At 38.6% G+C, this 16614-nt stretch overlaps 1 long non-coding RNA gene across 2 annotated transcripts in view; it reads left to right on the forward strand.

Annotated features, from left to right (window-relative positions):
- LOC134136064 (uncharacterized) overlaps positions 1-2186 on the forward strand; it is a 42741-nt gene extending 40555 nt beyond the window's left edge. For both annotated transcript variants that reach the window (XR_009957418.1, XR_009957419.1), the window contains one exon: positions 1759-2186. This is a non-coding gene — a long non-coding RNA (uncharacterized LOC134136064). The remainder of the gene's footprint in view (positions 1-1758) is intronic.
- Positions 2187-16614: the final 14428 nt, after the last annotated feature.

The following is a 16614-nucleotide window of genomic DNA, read 5'->3' on the forward strand; positions in this document are numbered from 1 at the left end:
CTGGGAAAATGAATGCTTCTAATTTTCCCTTTTGTGCGTTTGCCAACCACTGTCTTTGAGTAGTAACAGACTTTTTGTCTCAGTCTTTTGTTTGTTGTGTGAAAGGGCAAATTTTGTGTGTGTATATATATGTGTGCGTGTACGTAAACACACATACACTCACAAGTCAATAAGCATATATGTATTTGAATTTAAATATCTCCCTTGGTAATCCTCAATTAATAGCCTGCTCATTTAATAGTCTGCAGTATCTGTTTTTTCTAGAGAGTGAACTGAACACTTTGAACTTGTTTTGCTTTCACTGGAGTTACTAGAAGGGGTGCACAAGAGCTTGGCTGGCCTTCGAAACATTACCCCAAGCCTCCGAATTACTGCCGTAGTGTCAAGGCTGCTGGGGTGCCACCTTCCAGCAGAGTGGGTGCGGTGCGGTTTACCTGGGTTTCCATGCTATTACTGAGGGAAGCATTAAAGGAAGAGCAAAAAGTGGCAGGCACGTAGGGATTTGTGAGTATAGTACGTGTACCTGGGAATGCATCAGGTATCCTGATGTCAGACCTGCTGTTCTCCAAGCAGAATCATTTTTTAAAAAACGTATATAACTGGAATAGTGAGCGTATTCATTTTCAAAGATCCCTGTGGCCGTGAGTGGGAAAATGTTAGGTGGGGAAGCCCTGCAAACCTTTGTCCTTTTGAACTTGGCAGCAGAAATCTTGCATCAAACCCCAGTGCTCTTGCATTGCACTATTGCCTAACTGGGTGACAATGTTGCAAGGTGAGGTGGAAATACACCAGCAGAATGATATCTGGCTTCCAGGGAAAGGGTCAGGAAAGGGGGCAGTCCGTTTCAAGGAGGTGGACTGCTTCCTCTTACTGTTATGGTTTTACTGATGCACGGTTTTGCTCTGCTGTAATCACTTGCATATTTCTAATTTCTTTTATAACTTGGATTCTTAAATGCTTCCTCATACACTAGTAAGTTTTAGTAAAAACACTAGTAAGTGTTTTTCCAAGCTGAAGTACTGCTGAAGTACCCCACAGATTGAAACCTTTTTTTTTTTTTTTTTTTTTTTTTTTTTTTAAGAATTCATCTTGCTTGAATTCAGGTAGGGGCATCCAGTAATAGAGAAAGTTCAGAAGGACAAAAGGCTGATAAACACAAAAGAAAAAGGCATGTGCATCGGAGTTCCTGAACCATTTAAAAACTTACAATGCATAAACAGAGCCAGCTGCAATGCAGTTTATGAAGACTCTCACTGAAATGTATAATTAGAGGTTACACAAGGGCAGGTAACATTTTAGAAACAGGTAAGACATCTGACTCAACATGCCTGCTAACTAAAATGGAACAGCCTTGGGCTCTGCTGAGATCATCACAGAGCAACTCCCCAGATCCAGATTAAAAGACTTTCCCTCACCTCAGTGCAGGTTTGTCTTTCAAGAAAAGGAAATATTTTCATAGCTCTCAAACTTCTGGTTTTCTGCAAGTGCCAAAGCCCCCCACATCATTTAAAATCAGTTAAAAAACTGACAAAAAAAAAAAAAAAATCCATGCCCCCAATTGGCCTTTACAGGTTGATATACTTGCTAGCATACTGTGTGCAAATTTGAATTTAGCATTGCAATGCCATCTCTTAGTGGAGTAAGCTAACTCACACACTTGTCCAGGTCACCTGCAGAATTCCTGACCTAACTCACCTAGACTGAAATGTACAGCATGCTTCTCACTCATTTCTGCTTTTTTTTTGTTTGTTTTTTCAGACTTTTTGTATGACCTGTGAACCCACCAGAGCTGTTTCCATTGACTCTGACACCACTTTCTGAGCATGAGCAGAATGCTGAATTCCTTCAGCGCTGGAGGAAGGGAGAGGAAGGCTGTTTCTTCTGACAGAGGCAGTCTGGGCGTCAGCTGTGCACCTCCTCCCTAGTGAAAGAGGAAAGAGGATTGTGCCGGTGGCATCCCAGTGAAACGGCGTAATGACAAGGAGCTGGCACTGGGTGACAATGAGCTTGTTCCCTGGCTGTGTCCCATCTCATCAACCACATACATTTAAAGCTCACACATCAAACTAGATGGAGAAAGATGAGGGGCCTGTATAAAAAACTCAGAGACTACACAGAAGTAGGAATGCCAAGGGAGAAATTCTGCTTTTTTATTTTTTAAATAAAAATACCTGCATTAATCAACAGACATTGCAAATGTGTCAGAACTAGACACTCAGGGTGAGGTTTCACATGCTGCCTGCCCTGACCTAACACAAATCTGTCATTCTTTTTTTGCTCTGTAGTTTTCTGATGGATTAGTGAGCTAAACCGTCTCCAGGGTACTGAAATCAGTGGGGCAGGGGAAGGAGGAGAGAGGTGTCACCCTGTTTGGTTGGCAGCAAGAGATTCAATCTGCAAAATGTCACTCCTGGTTCCTGAGTTGTGGAAAGGAGGAAGAAGCAGTGTCTAAGAGTATAGACATTTCTTACAGTGACAGCTTGGCTTAAGCATATCCTGGGCAATCTGACAGTGTCCTCCATCCATAACCCCTAGCCGCATTACCGCCTGCATGCCATCCTTCAAGCTGTGCCAGTGCAACAATTTATGAAACTGTGAAGTAAATGGACCCAGGGATTGTCCAGGTTGGAAAATCATCCAGAAAAAAAAAAAAAAAAAAAAAAAAAAAAAGTTTAATATTGATCAGTTCTAGGTTAAAAGTATTTTACTCTAGTCACCTTTGTTATTCCATCAAAACAACATTTTCATTTTATGGACTCCCTCTGAGTTCTTCCTCTCTTTCATGCAGGCAGAAGGGTATGATTATTTTCCCTGTGTTTAAATTAGTGAGAATTTTGTCGAATTTTATTTCCCAGGAAATAACAGGTCTAAACTCATTCTGCTCCCACTTCCAAAGAGTTCGTTCAGAGTTGTATGGTTATTACAGTGGAGACAGACTGAGGCTGTACCTGCCATTCAGTAACTATGAGAGAGAAATTTTCTGTGCAGGAGCTATTTAGAGTCATTCCTTTTCCGGGAAGGCTTACTATTTCCCCACCATCTGATGGTCCCAATCCAAAAGGAGTGCCTTATGCAGTTTGGGAGGGGGGTCCAGAAATGTCTCTCTGATATGAATAATCCACGTGCTTTTAAATATGGACAATAACGCTAAAAGAAATAATCTATGGGTAACAGCAAGGACTTGGAATTTGGAGACAAGTGCTTACGTAACTTACTAATTTACAAGTTAGTATCCCTCATACTGTATTTTCTGAACTTAATCCAATCTGAATAAGATCACTTGTATTTTTTTTAAGCACTGCTTGATGGGATTATTTCAGAAGACAACAGAGTATGTCAGAGAATGTTTGACACATTACAGTAATTTTGTACTAAAATTCTGATTTCACATCTATGTTTTTCATATCATCATGTTTCACATCAACACAGATTTTATACAGTGTGAAAAGCAAGACTGTCCTAGTAGATGCATTCACAGAAGTGACAATCTTCTGTGATGTGCTTCTTATCTTCTCCCTGATGTAAATGCAACCCTCTTCTTATTTATGTTCTTTATACTATTCTAGGAGAAGATGATCACATCTTCTTAAATCTATATTGACTCTAAAATGGGAAAAATTTACAGCAGTTTTGATGAACATGCTGCTTTAAATCCCAGGATAAAGCCAGTTTTAGAAAATGTCAAACATATTCCACACAGTATACTATTAGTTTGTGGAACACACTGCCATGAACAATAATAGTGCTAACTAATTTTAGACAATATAACAAGTTTGGTTTTGACATTTTATGGTGGACCAAACCTGAGATCTGTGTTCCATGAAACAGGAAAAGGGCCTTTAGGCTTTTCTTATTATGCTGTTTGTTAAAAGGAAAATTATTCTTTTAAAAAATTAAGTGACTAGCTGACTATTACTGCTGAAATTAGGTAATAGATATCAGCAAGCATAGGAGAGGAAACAGGTAATCATGTTGCAGATTTCTGGATCTAAATGTAACATCAGAGCAGTCAGAGAAAATTTCTTTTCCAATGTTTAAATTGTGGAATTGGTCAGAGATAGAAGCAGAATATCAGATTTTACAGGCTTACTGGTCTGATGTGTTATCACACCAGCAGACCAGCAGAAGCAACAGCTACATGTTCGTACTCCTGTTGATCTAGGGATACCCATAGGTTTCCTTACACCATGCTCATTCTCCATCAGGTATTTTTGATCAGACAGAATTCAAGAATTTTGTGCACTGCCTGGAATTTCTACATATCTGACTGGGCTACAGCCAGGCAGAAAAAAAAAAAAAAAAAAAAAAAAAGAGAGAGAGAGAGAGAGAAAAGAGAAAAGAGAAAAGAAAAGATAGGATTCATGCTTCTAACAAATCTGGTGCTTCTGTTTTGTGCCAGATTTACTGCATAGTAAATTTTTAATTCAGAGGGCTCAGACTTGACATATATGCAGAATATGGACACATGTTTAATTCTGGAAAATCCCAGAAAAAGATATGAAAATCCTATACTGACCAGAATTGCTGATGAGTATGAAGGGAAATGGAAATTTGACTTACGAGAGAAAGGTATGTTGAACACTGAATCCAGTCATGCAAAGGCTGAAGAGTCAGCTGATATGCTGAAGTCTTTTTTTTTTTTTTTTTTTTTTTTTTTGCTATTACTCTTATTTGAAACAGATTTCTTTTGTTCCAGTATGCTGTGTATTACAGTAACTGATCCAGCTCAGTTACATTGAAATGAGTATGTAATTATCCACACCCCTACTAAGAGTGGGATGAGTCTTTGACAGTCTTATTTTTTTAACCATGTAACAATACCTAATTATTTCTCCAGCAATCTACTTGTAGTCTAAATTTAGGAATTGCTTCTTAAGCCAGCTGTTCTCAATAAAATTGAAAAATAGAGCTGATCTAGTGGTCCAGTGAACAGTGTAAAGATTTCTTAAATGTTGAAATTTACACTGTCTGAAACTGAAACTGAATCCCCAAACAGTCCAGCCTGACTCAGAAATAAGAATAATAAAACATCAATAGCTCTGAATGGCAAGAATCAGAACTTATCACAGAAGGACAATCAAAATTAATTTTTGGAAATCTGGCTCTCAAACAGTGCTTAGACTGCTTAGAAACAAGATGTTGAATCATTCTTCTGAAAAGCTATGATCAGTCACTGAAGGTGATTATTCTTTCAAGAATCTAGTTTTTATCATTTAACTGTTACAGGGCTATCATGAAATGAGTTTTCATTCAGACATGTTTTCATTGGATTGCTTTGCCCGGGCAAGAAAAGAATACAAACATCTGTGGCATATAGAACATACAGAACTGAGTTACTGCTAAGTGTGTTTGCAAAAGACAAAGACTTCTACAACATTTAGTATGTTAAAGAGATATGTAAGCTACAAGATTTTATTCTCTGGAGACATACTACTATAATAAAAATGATAAAGCAAGGATTTTCAAACTCAGTTTGCTACTGTACGGCCACTGTCATAATCAGCTATCTATCAAGATAGATTTGTGCAAAGGAGGAGAACCAGCTGTTTGGGAAACTTTATATACCAGTTTCAACTCCTTACACCAATTTTGTGACTGAGAAGGGCATGAAACTACACTCAGATTCTCAGACTACAAGTCTAGTGCTTGTAACAGAAATTGGAATAGCCTGAGACTTCTGCAGAAGGTATTCCTGGTCAGTGGGCTTCCAAACAGCTATACGTTCCTTAGAAGAGTTTGTTCAAGGCCCCTACAGTTTTTGAAGGAGGGAGTGTAGGGTTGGAATGGAGAGACTTTACACCACTGACATATTTCCTCACAAGGCGAAAATTCCCAGCTATGAAAGTCTAGCAAGCCTCCAATCCATCTGCAGCTATAAGTAAGGGTGCGGGGCAGGCTATCCAAACCTGTGTCTCACAATAATTCTGTTCTAGAGCACTGTTGTGAGGTGCATTTATTTTGTGTTTTTGTACTTTTAATTAGGCCAGCTCTATAGCAGTATAAACACCTACATAGGCTGTCCTGTTGCCTGGTATTTTCAAGACTGAGTTTACTTTTGTTGCAGTGAAATTAAAAGGAAAAGCAAAAGTGTTTGTAGGCCTATTTTCAAAGGACTTGCATATAATAACAAGGTGTTTGTCCTCCTTACCGTAGCAACGCTAACAGAAAATTCGTTAAAAAGGACAGATTATTTAATTTCTTTTTCTTCTTCTAAAGCTGCTTCCTAGTCCTATTTTCCTTTCAGCCATAATAATTTTGAAAAATAAACCCATATTGCATTATTGCATAGCTTAAAATGAATGTCCACCGTCTTGTACTTCACAGTGATTTTCTTTTGTGTATCGAGGAGAGCACTGAGCCAAGTAAAACCTCTGTCGCTGACAAGGCATTTTTAATATTGTGGTGTTAGTGAAGCAATGCTGAAATAGTTGGAATCTATTTAGCCAAAGTACTTGATATATTGAGGTCACTAATCTTGGCCTACCCCTTATCACTACAATAAATATTAGAGATGTGGACTTTACAGACAAGAAGGTCATGAAAGATCTACAGCTATATTGGAAAGAACTCTGGATGATGATTGCTGATAATCTACAGGTAAATAAAGAATCATTGGGAGTGGGTGTGTGATGTGATCATGATTCAGTTCTTTGTGTACTCACAGTACATCCTATAATAATAGCACACAACGCTGCAAGACACTCTAATCCCTTCTTAGGCCATATGGAGTCATTTTGCTTTGTGTTGAGACAGTGAATCTCATGTTAAACATGGATGGCCAGCTCCACAACATTCTTCCAAAGTAATAGTTAGTAGACATGTGTTTTCCCAAGAATTTTGTTGATTGTATTTAGGCGGTGTGGAATCATTGATTGATGTAAATGGGGTATGGGTATGAAAGACTCATAAGACTTTTTTTTTTTTTTTTTTTTTTCCGAGTAATACTATCAAATGAAAAAGACATTAGCTACATCAACAATACTGCATTTCAAGAGCAAGTTTAAAGTTATCCAGTGGGGTTTCATCTCTCCTAGTTTTAGATGACTACACTGAAGGTGTCTGCAATTAAGCCTAACACTTTGTCCCTCTTAGTGTCTATGAGATAGGTCTTATAAGCCTATACTCGGATTTAGGCTCAGGCAAACACAATAAGGCACAGTTAATGAACTCAGTCTTACCTGCAGTCTGTGCACCCCTCATGTATCCTTTATGTCTTTCTAAGAAGAGCAGATGACATTGTCCTTGCCTGGCAGCATTGTCATTTGCTCTTAGGAGAGTGGAAGGTGTTGGCCAATATTGCCTTTGTGTAGCAAAGATATTTTGCCCTGAACAGCAGGCTGCCTGTATCTTAATGGTGTGGCTAGGCAGAACTGTAGGCAAAACACTTGGCACTACCTTGATCCCTGGCCTAGCCACTAATGATACAGTAAAAACGTAAACTTTGGTTCTACGTTGCAAAACTCCCCTTCCTGAGTCTTGTGGTTGTACATAAAATCTCTCAGTGAAAGCTAAGGGAACATAAATTATGCTAGCTGACTGCAGGCCATAACTTCATCATCCTTTTCTTCCATTAGCAGTTTTTATTCTGGCTTAGATTATCAGTTGTGAAGGACCTATTCATCATTATTATACCTTCACTCTAATGAACAGAATCTTTCTGTTCTTACACCAAATGTTCTGCAAGCTATCCATCCATCACAAAGTAGCCATGATATACTGAAGATCTGGTTTATTTTCTTTTCCATTCCAAGAAACTTGCCTTAAATTTTGTTGTTGAGACAGCATGAAATGTAGCTACATAATTTACTATGTAATTTAAGTTTGAAAAAATGAGGTATTCCCTTTTCACTGAATGTTCACTCTTTCTATCTAGGCTTGTAATGCAGTATTACCAAAAGCAGTAAGCAGAATACATGCAATTATAGTATTTTTTTGTAATTACTACCTGAAGTTCATAAGCTTGTGAAGTGAGCACTTTCTCTCTTTCTTAGTCTCCTCAGTATAAGAATTCTAGCACTTTCCCCTCCACTCTTTCTTTAAAAGACATTTATGTTACTATGGTGAGGAAAGGATGTAACATTTAGAGCTGCAAACTAAATATAGCTATTTTCATAATCCATTTTAAATATTGTGTAAATAATTTACTGGAATAACTCATATTACAGCAAGCAAGGATCTATTTGTCTTAAACACACACACACACAGGCTTAGTGAGCATCCTAGGAGCTCAAGAAAGGAAGCCAGAGTTGGCTTTAAACCAGCTTACATTTCTTCTGAATCCAGAACCGGCCAAGTCTAAAATACCATCCTTTCCCATTCTGGAATGGTTTTTCTGGCAATTGTATGGAAGAGGAGACACATTTTTAGGCCTCCACAAATTTTTTCTTTCGAGTTGCTTCTTTTCTTTTCTCTCTCTCTTCACAGGGTGTATATATATATATACCTAACAAGCATGACTTTCTTGGCAAAGGGTTATTGTTTGAAACAAAAGCTAAAAGCATAAAAAGGTGATATTAAAGAATTTGGAAAAACGTAAAATTTGAAGCTTAATTGGTACTCTATAGGTGCAAAGTGCTAAAGTATGCACTGTTATCACACTGACAACACCCTTTTATTGAAGGTCAGTCATTCATGAAGCTCCAAATTAAAACTTAACATAGACTTTTCATTTTTCTGATTTGTTTGCTGGGTTATGTTAGACAGTGTTAACCAGGTGGAGCTAGTTAATTGTATTGGAACTATATTTTGATATATATTTATAAACTCTGGCAACAGTATACATAGATTATTTAGATGGATGACCCTTTAAGTTACAGTCATACGCATAAATAAGTTTACAAATAGCCTTGTCAGTTAATGGCCACTAAAGATCTCAATACATTAAATAAGGTCTCTGAAAAATTCACCCCCTTTTAATTGTTGGTATGGATAATTACCTACTATGAGCTAAGAGATACCGTTTCCAAGAGAACGTGCAAGAGGAGCCTCAGGGGGTTCAGCTGGTCTTCCTTCACGCTTGGTCAAGTACATTGAGAGCATCTGAGGGGTCTGCATCTTAGATGGTGTGCAATACCACTTAGGAAAGACCGCAGAAATAATTTATGATTGTGTGACTGCTGTTTGTGTGAAGGTATCCTGAGAAATTATCCTGTCGAAAGTCTGCAATAATGATATAGTGAATCAGACCTTGAGTTTCCTGGTAATTCTAGTGCAAAATACATGGTTTTGCTGAGTTTAGCGTTGGTGCCTAGTGAGTTTTGTGCACCCTTACCTCACAGAGACGTTTTAGGGTAACACTCATGTTGCCCTCCTGCTACCATGAGCAAAGACAGCTGCTGAGGAAGGAAGACCTGCAAGGTGGGAGCCCTGGCTGGCAGGCAGTGACGAGGCTGCAGCTCCCTGGCAGAGAGTGAGGCAGGCTGTGAGGCTCGGGGCGCAGAGCTGGGACCTGCACAGGCACCAGCCGGGCTGCAGCTCCCACTTCAGGCTATGCTTCTTTGGATTAGGATTTTCAGATGGAAAATACTTCCTCTTAGAAAATTTCTGTGAAGCTCCAGTTGCCACATAAGCAACTTGGACCAAGCACCTAGAAAATGAGGGGCACACAAGTACTGACCGTATTTGAGGAGCTGCCTTAATGACCTCTTTCTCATCACATGCAGACTACATGGTTGGGACAGAACTTTCTCAGTTCTCCGAATCTCATTGCCAGTCAGACCCCCAGCCATTAGACTATCCTTTTGCTGCTTTCTTTCCACCTCACGCACAACACCTATTCTACCTTTAGTGTCAATGATTCACAAGACCCATATACCCCTGGACTCCACAGTCTTGATTTGTCCTCTGGCAAAAGGAACTCGAATGAGTCTGCACCATTTACAGCCGGAGAGCAGTTTGACTTTACATCCGAGTTGATCTAGTGGGCAAGTGACCCTAGATAGAGTTTGCCTGCTCACCTTCCCTATGACAGGTTACTACCATGCACGGATCCATAGATAGTGCCTTCTTTGCCTGCAGGGTTCCCAAGGTAATCAGAGATAAGACAGCACTTTTATTTTTTTTTTCTTTTTCTCAACAGGGCTAATTTTCTGCTTAACTGATTTACTTTGTGTCTTCAGGGCCCCTCAATTTAATAGCGGGGAAGAGGCAGGAGGGCACATCCTGGCAGAGAGGGCGAGCCGAACAGCACGTCCAGCGGCACCTGCTTTATATCAGCTTAGCCCTGATGTCAGGCTCTGTTCTGACTGTAATCAGGATGCTCTGCAGCCTTCTAATATGCTCTGTGATGTATTTACTAAATAAGGACAAAATAAATAGCTATGATAGAGCTAGATTTCAGGAACTTTCTCACTAATCAAGAAAACTTGTGGCATAGCTATGATGAGCTAAGATGGTGGTGTTGTAGATGCAGGACCATTTTCACTTGGCGTACTCCAGTAGTCTCCTTTGTGAGCTATCGTATTTGCAGAATTTCACCTTAGTTGAGTTTTGATTGGCAGTTAAACATTGTTTTTGATACATTTTCTTGAAGGATATCTGAAACATAAAACTGTTTTCTGCTTGAACTTACTGGGGGACTTGTGAAATGTGTCTTTCTAGTTCTCCTATTTTTAAACTGTGGGAAGGTTGATGAATGTTGTGTTAATGAAAGCCACACAGACTAACAAAAGCCCAGGAACAAGTACAGATTGTATTCTTGGACAGCAGGCTCTACAGTGAGATAATCAAAGGAAAAAGAAACAAGAATGACCTGCTTTTTTAAAAACTAGATTCACTTGTTTTGCTTATCAACATAACTTGATCTGCACCTGTGATTTTGGCAGTGTAAAAGGAAGGAATCATTAAAAGTTACTTTAAAAAACTGAAATTTGATAAAGATTTTACCAAGAAAAGACAATGATCTGTCTAACTTCAGAGGGTGCTTTAAAACTCTAATTCTTCAAATATTTTTGTAATAACTATGTGACCATGTTTTTCAGTGAAATAAGAAAAGAAAATTGTATCTGGTTTCCAAGTTCCATGAACTTCTCATTATTAATCACTGACTGTTTGTAAATGTCCCATTGGAGTTTTTCTATTTCATTTATTTTCTAGCTCACTGCTCTTTAATGTTTCACAACAGTATTGTGCCTACTGACAATACTGATATATTTATAAGTAAAATTTTAATTTCATTTTTTACCTTGCAGTTTACACCTGTGCTTGATCACTGCTCCCCAGCAGGGGCAAATCCTTTCAAGCTATGAGTTTGGGGGTGCTTATGACTGAGACCTAGGTCAGGCGGTGGGGGGTCATGAGTGAAAGGCAGCCCAGGCACTTGCTCTTGGCAAAAGAGTTTTAACACAGTTCTGGAAGAGCTGGAGCTGCCTTCCTGGGCCGTTGCTGGCTGAGGGTTTAAACACAGCTGCTCTCGATAGCCTTGTGAGTTGTGATCTTTGCAGCTGTGTTTTCTGTTGAGTATTGGTTCATGCCTGAAAAGCCAGATGAAATCAGTCTTCATACCCACAGAAATTTTATTTATTTTTTTCTTTAGTTTCCATTAGGAAGAATCCATGCTCTTCTGAAGTCTTTTCTGGAGAGGAAAAAAAAAAGAAAAAAAAAGAAAAAGAGTCGGATTCTCTCTCATACTGTCCAAAATAGAATCGCCCTATGGTTAGAGCCCTCCTGTAGCGTTTTGGTCCCCAGATCCCAACATTTTCTGCTCTTTTTTTTTTTCCCTTTAACTCCTTGTCTACATCAGGTGGAAGAACCTCATCCTTGTATTTCACACAGGGGCCCTATACAACTAGAATATTGATTAATTGAATGTAAGACATTGTGGTTTTGGCCAAATAGTTCTATGCCAGGACTAGTAAACCTTAGTACCTTGAGATCTGTTAAAAGCAGTAAAAAACTGTTCTTAAGATGTTATTTCTCTCCTTCCATTTTTCCTATTCCCTTTTTCCTGTTTTTGCTGAAAAAAAATCCCAATCGCGTGTAGTATTATCTTCCCTATTTGTTCATTACTATGAGATGTATATCTAAGAAAGAGCATTCAGAAGTCATGCTTACTTTTTTTCGTTAGAGATAAAATATTTTTGGAGAACAGGTGTTACTTTCACATACATCTGAGCAAATTGTTTTTAAATGTAATTTTGAGTAGATATGCCCCTCACACCTTTGCTGATTTTTCAGAGCTGTGAAATACTTTTCTTCTTTTCAGGATTACAAATATCAACTGCATTATTCCCAGATAATTTACAGGTTTGTTTATTAGCATGTCTGAACATTTACTGGGATGATCTTATGACTGAGATAAAGTCAGGAAATATGGGTACTGCCTTCTAGCTCAGCCATAGGTTTCTTTTATAGCTTGATTGCTTAACCTATATATAAGGCTATCTTGACTTTTTTGTTTTCTCTGTGGAAATTTTCAACAAAAATAACCCACCAAAATCTCTAGGTTTTTTTGGCTGATTTTAATGCAAACTTTCAACTTTCACGAAAAACTTATACACTTCAAGGATTTTAGACAAAATATATCACAAATGTCAGGCACATTTTGAAAAGCATTTTTTATAAAAATCCATTTTTTCACTGAAAAGCAATTAAGAGAAGGCATCTTCAATCAACCCTGTTCTTTGTGCCTTAAATTCCTAAGCTGCAAATCACAGTAATTCTGACTCAAAGGTTTCTCTGGGTAAGATGTGGCCAAGGGAGTCATTTTACCCAAGGCCAGTGGCAGGAGATAAACAGAGGGGAGAAATTCAGTAAGAAAACTAGTTAAATATGAAGCTTTCTGGGAGTAATAAGCATCCTCTTGCAGTAGGGAGGTAGTAGCAGAGCTTTCAGATAGTTATGTGGAGGTCTGTAAGATGGTTGAGATCAAACTGTTGAGGAAGAACAGCATAGAGGATCATTAAATTTCACAAATTTGGGAGCCTGAGACACTGGCTTTACAGTGCCGAGCTTTGTAACCGAAAACTGGAATAAAAAGGTAGCTCAAGTTCCTGAAAATCCACGTGAGGGTACTCGAACGAATTAAGAGAATTTAGAGAGATTTCTGGCCTAAAGCATGTAAAGTGGAGCTTCGGCCTTTTGTTAGGAACTGGAGTCTGTTTTAATTAGGTAGAACAACTTAAATGTTACTTGATTCTTAAATTTGGCCTGTGTGGTATTTTCTTATGCTTAAACTCTTCTACCTGGGCTAAATGATTGGTGTTTGGTACAGAGAAGAGCTTAGGAATTTTAAATATCCAGCTACTCAAGTGCTGCCCCTGAAATTTGCTTGGTAACCTACTTCTCAAAGATTTTTTTGAGATGTAACAGATTCATGTTTCTGAAATGTTTGAAGATCTTGGGAGAGATATAAAGTAAGAACAGGTAGATCCTGTCATTCCTTCATCCCACTATTTATTTTCCTAATCAGAATTAGTTTTGTTAAAATACTTTGTTTAGTTTCAAAGTACAGATATGTCTCCTCCTTGCTATAAAATTTTGTCTGTGGGAGAGACAAGATTATAAGAAATAGAAGCCAGAAGCAATTCAAGATTCAGTTCGTAATTATAATTTTTTGCCTTCATGACATTTAAGCATAACTAGAAGACAAAATGTTTTATAGGCTCATCAAAAGCAAGAATATATCTATATATGCTTATAAAAAGTAGAAACACTTTGAAATAGAGGCTGGCACTCTTTTGACCTAAAAATTCCTGGATGTCCCTGAACACGATCAGAAAGGTGACTATGCAGAGGTGGCCTGGAGAGATAAGAAGAATAAGATGGGTTCCTCATGCCAACATATGAGCCACTTAGTGTATTTAGTGTCCTTAATACACCCTCTTTGTGTGCTAACTTATGCGTTCTTTTCATACACATTTAAAGATTAATGACTTGTGGTGGAGAGGGAAGTAAGTATGCAAAGACAGAATGCAGATATATCATTAATTATCTGCATTTCTGTTTCTGACTCAGTAGCCTCACAGAAAAGCTTAGTGCCTAGTGTTTAATTTATATCACTACATATTTCTTTTGGATATAATAGTACAGAATAACTTCCTTTTTAATAGAACCTCTAATTTTATAGTTATTTCAGGAATGCATATAATGACTGGAAAAACAAAGACATGGCCTTTAAACTCTCTGCAATGTCTCCAGTATAGGAATTTTTATCTGCTGGAACGCAAAGAACAGGAAAAATATGCAGAAGTGCTGTCACATTCAGCTTTCATTTTGAGAGCTATGTTTCTAACATTGTTCTAGGTGTCATGTATATGCCAGACCTATGCAATATTAAAATTCCTTGAGTGATAGTCACATATTTGTGAGGAACATAGAGAAATCACATAGCAATATGTGTGAGGTGCAGATAAGAAATTCAACTTGTAACTCAGACAGATGAATTCAAGGACACAAATGGACACTGCATCGAGGCAGTTGAGCCAACAGGGGAGAGAAAACTTATTGGATGCATACAATCTCATCAGTGCTTCTGCTTTGAAAATAGTAGCTTCTCCACATTCAAATTTGATGGCATATATTATATACCAGACAGAGTTGTGAATCTGACTTTAATGAGTCATGTGAAAGTTAAGTCAAGGTCAAATTGGATATCAAATAAAAGCTTTTAACAAGTGTGTTGATAAAAGGAAGAAAAGGGGGGATTTTTTCACCCTTGACATTTACTGATGGTTTCTCATACATAAGGTTAAGTTGCCCACTATGATGGCTCTTGCAGGACAGCAAATGTCAAAGTACAGTGTGCACAAATGTGCAGCTGAGAAAGAGAATAAATACCAGTTAACGGAGGCCCTAATAAACTTCTACGTGTCTGTGTCATGAGCTGAGTAGTTGTACAGCACAGCTTCATTCTTATGAAATGACTCTCTACAACTCTCATGTTAGTATTATCACCAGTGTTGTTATTTTCATAATACTCTTTTTTAAGAGTCTGAGCATAGTCTGCAAAGCAGACTATTGAGCAGAAAAAAAAAAAAAAAAAAGCAGAAAGTGAGGAAGGGGCCTCTGCGTCCTTGTTTTGTCTCTGAGCAGAGACACTGTAACTGTTGCTGCCATGTCAACTTCTGCTTTCAGATGCTGGTGCCTTTCTCTCCTTGCAGACAACAGAAATGACACAAACAGCTAAGGGAAATCACAGCTTCTGTCTTTTGCCTGTGAAAATCCAGGTGAGAAGGATTGTTGGATCAATGCCTGCTTCCCTAAGAACCTAATGTTTTATAAGGCAAAGCACCTTTTATTTTGACAGGGGGCATGCTGCTCGGTGGAGCACTGACAGCAGAGTTGTCTGATAGATGAAGATGTCACCCCCCTTGCCACATTATTTTTTTATAACGTACCACCACAGTTCTATGCCTATATAAATTTGTAGAAATATACATTTGCGTAAATTTGCCATCTCTGGTTTTATTGGAAAAAAGATCTTTGCAGGATGGATACCTCTCAGCCGCTCCCGCACAAGGACTTGTCCAAACAGGAGACCTACACTGTGAGGTCTACTGGTTTGGGGTTTTGCTCATTGTCTGTGAAGCAAAGAGCACATACACAGCTGCATATGATTTGGCATATAAGAATAAATATATAGAATAGTAAACACATTTCTGGAGAGGATGAAATCCTGTCAGTGGCTGGCCAAACCTCACTGAACTGGTGAATGGTACAGGTGCCTTCTTTTGGCACTGGAGTAAGGAAAAGCAACAGCTCTGAAGATAAAGCACAGATGTTAAGTGTGTTTGTTTAGGAGCTTGAATTACCTTTTGGAGAGTGGCCTTTGGCTGCTGGCTTGTATAGGCAAGTTTGTGTGTGCACCAGGGGAAGGAAAGAGAAAAGACAGAAAAGCACGAGAGAGAGGGAGACAGGGAGACACGGAAGAGTGATGGTGTAATGGGGAACTGGCTACTCGGATGGAGGCAAAACAGACTGTAAGGGAGACCTTGCTTCCAGATAAATGAGCCAAATCAGCACAGTTTTGTGCTGTGAGTAAGTCCTGTGCAGATCTGAGTATGGCTGTGTTTCCTTGGGAGCCTCTGTCTTTCTTCTCACCTTGAAAAAAAGCAGAGAGGAAAAGGTTTTGAACGAAAACCAGCTTATTTGTGAAGAAAATATTCTAATAGTTTTCTCTCCAAACAGAACCACATTGAACAGATCACAGAGTTTTGATTAATTGATGGGGTCAAAAGCGAAGGTGATACTTCCTGATGAAGTTTGTTTTGATATCTTTACTGCCAGAAAAACACATGTAATGAACTGTTTATGCCAGCTGGGGACAAGCAGTTTCCTTTTTCTTAAAGTGACCCCTAAAAACAATGTCTCATGTGTTTCAAAATGCCCCAACTTTGAAGGTGATGGATCTTCTGTGAGAAGGGCTCTCACAGGGAATGTGGGCATTACAGGAAAACATTTTAACATTCCTTTATCTGAGAAGTGATTAGAAGTCCTTGATTCCTTCAAGTGTGTGTGTGAGTGTGTGTGTGTGTCAGCTGTATTTTACTTCATCCATCTGTCCATACACTAACTCTTCTCTGGATGGTGGTCCAGACTTGTAAAAAAGGTCTCCCGAGTATTCTGAAAGGATGTTCAAAAAGCTCATTCTAGCATGTGCTCTCTCAGCGGTGGTGA

The sequence above is a fragment of the Rhea pennata genome, chromosome 2 (genome assembly GCF_028389875.1).
Source record: "Rhea pennata isolate bPtePen1 chromosome 2, bPtePen1.pri, whole genome shotgun sequence".
In the NCBI taxonomy this organism is placed as follows: domain Eukaryota; kingdom Metazoa; phylum Chordata; class Aves; order Rheiformes; family Rheidae; genus Rhea; species Rhea pennata.